A 2,808-nucleotide genomic window follows, 5' to 3' on the forward strand; every position below is an offset into this window, starting at 1 on the left:
CAGCAACCGCCAAAGCAGCCAGTCAGGGATGTTTCCTTCCCTCTAGAGTCCAGAGCTGCCCATCGTGTCCAGAGCCACAGGCAGACGGTAGCAGGGACAGCGGGCAGGAGGCTCTGTTTCCTCTGAGGAAACGGCAGCCCTGGGGCAGGCAGTGGGTGAGCCCCGTGCTGCTGAAGGGGCACAGAAGCCACTTCAGCTGCCGACAGGAGCTGCTTTGCACTGGGGAGCTGGCACTGCACTACATGTAGGGTGAGGCCCACAGCTCATCTTCCAAGGAAAATTTTGGGGGATGAAAGTAGTGTGAGCAGCTCAGTCAGTCCCTTTGGAGGAGTAGAATGAGTGGTGTCATCCCTAGACTGTGCCAGCAGAGAGCCAGAGGTGAAAATCGCCCTGTTCCCTAGCTTCCTCCCCGCCTCAGCAGCCAGCCCTGGCATCCTGCAGGTGGGTACAGCCCTGCTGCTCCTCCAGCGGAAAGGAGAACCTACAAAACTTCGACAGGACAAGCCCAGCAAGGCTTCCACTCCTCCAGCCCTCCTCCACGCTTAGCAGGAAATAAAAGCAGTAGGTGATGTTTATGTAGGTCCTTCAGAGAGAAACGTGTTGACGCTCTCCTTTCCCCCTCCTCACAGCCAGCCCAAGGGGCTTGCAGCCCTGCAGGGCCTGTCCCCCCACAGCCCCGGGAGCAGGAAAGGAGCAGGGTCCCCCAGGCAGTACAGGACTGTAAATGGGGTTCACCCTGTCCTTGGAGGCTGTGGTGCTGCCAAGGCACTGCAAGAGCCCCAGTGATTCACCTGTCATGGAAAGACGGACTCTGCAGGGCAGGGGGACATGGGTGGGAAGCCAGTACCGCCTGCTGAAGCCTGACCCAGGCAGAAACCCCTGCCGTGGGCTCTGATCCCACACCTTGGGCAAGCATCACCCCCTCCCTTGCAAGACTCAGCAGAAGCAAAGCCCTGGAACCCCCACCCCCTGTTCAGCCACTCCGAACCCCGGAGCAGTCAGCTGCATGCACCCATTTCACAGACTAGGCAGGCGGAGGAGAACCAGCCCCGGGCCATGACAGGCCACACCAGCTCCATGCCACCGCCACTGCCATGCATGCCGTCCCCACCGTGGGGTCCGTGCTGGGTCCTGCCATGTGTCCAGGCCAGGCTTGTTTTTGCAGACACCCTATTTGTAGGTGGAGGAAGGGGTGTACCTCATCTCCTCATCTCACCCGACACTCAGACTCCGGAGGCAGTGCTGAATGGGGAGGTGCCAGCGCCCAGGTAGCACCTATTGGTCCTGGGTGACCAAACCACCCTCTAGCAGCAGTGGGTTTTTAAACAGCATCAGTCTTCTTATGCAAATAAAGCCTTTCTGGGATTTTTCAGTGGTGTGCTGGGGGTCTGTCTTTGCCAAGGACCCTGCAGTGGTGATATAACTGGTGGTAACTGCTGGGTTTGTCTCCTGTATGGGAGATGCCAGCTGTGCTGTGCAGGAGCCCCCCACAAGCTGCCGGCCCCATCAGTCTACTCGCTGCGCCAGCTTTGGGAGGTGCTCCCTGTGGTCACCGCAGCGCCTTTCCGCCCCATCCAGGTTTGGCCAGGGGACGGTACCCAAGATAGGGCAGACGTGGGACTGGAGGGGCTCCGACTTTGTGGTGGAGCTCAGACAGCCAAACAGGGCTGAGCATCCCAATGGGTGAGCCTCCCTCTGCGGCCCCTTCGCGCCAGCTTGCTGGGCAGATGCCAGCTTTACAGAGCTGCCAGCTGTCCTGGGGGGCTTACGCCAGCCCTGCAGTGCCATCCGGGGCCAGCACTTTTGTCCCCAGCTGGTGCAGGGGCAGGCAGAGCCTGCAGCTGAGTGCCGAGTGCCCAAGCAAGCATCAATCTCCCTCTGTCCTCCCAGCCAAGTTTCACAGACCAGCTCTGTTGGTACCTCGCAGCCCCATCGCCTGTCCAGCCCCATAGGGGTCTTCTACGGTGGGGAGGCAAGAAAGTGATGTGCACCCACACTAGTTTGGTGCTGGGGTCAGTTGTTAGATGGGACAAACCAAATCCCTCTCTGAGGTCTTGTTTCTACCCCCACCCCAAAATTAGAGAGGACACAGCCCAGGGGAGAGCCGGGAGCCATTTCACGCACTGTGGTGTGTGCGGTTTCTCCACTCCCTGCTCTCCTTTCTCTCTCTTGCTGAACATTAGGTTTGGGCGCCTGGCACCTGTCTGGAGATAAACACCACAGTCAGCCCTAACCCCCCCGGCTCCAAGAACTGACATATCCCAGGAAAAGGAAAATGGTGAAAACCCAAGACATCCTTCCTAAACTAAAGCCCCTGGATCCCGTGTGCTGGTTGCAGCAAAGTGGGGGTGCCTCGCTGCTGGCACTTCACTAAGTCATGAGGCGAGGGCTGCCACATGGCCCCGCAGGCCCTTGCAGTTTGGGTGTCCCTGGGAGCACTTTTGAGGTCAGAAGCAGCACTCAGCTCCCCACCTTGGTCTTCCCAGCAGTCCAGTTTGGACTGGGAGCTGCTAGGACACCCACACAGCTGCAGGGCTGTCACTGCCCTCCAGTTCACAGCTCCAGCAGGTCTCTCACATCTCGGGGACAGCGGCAGTGTCCAGGCTGGGGGTGCTGAGCCCTGTGCCCTCCCAAAGGTCACAGTGTGGCCAGGGTCCAGCCCAGGTGGCTCCATTCCCTAGTAAAGCCCACTGCCTTCAGACAGAGTTAGTTTTCCATTTCCTGCCCCACGTTGTGGATCAGGGTATGCACTCCAGCCACCACAGGAAGCAGCTGGGGGCATGGGATCAACAGCCGTGGCCAAATTAA

This window comes from Buceros rhinoceros, unplaced genomic scaffold (genome assembly GCF_000710305.1).
Source record: "Buceros rhinoceros silvestris isolate BGI_N320 unplaced genomic scaffold, ASM71030v1 scaffold38661, whole genome shotgun sequence".
NCBI lineage: Eukaryota > Metazoa > Chordata > Aves > Bucerotiformes > Bucerotidae > Buceros > Buceros rhinoceros.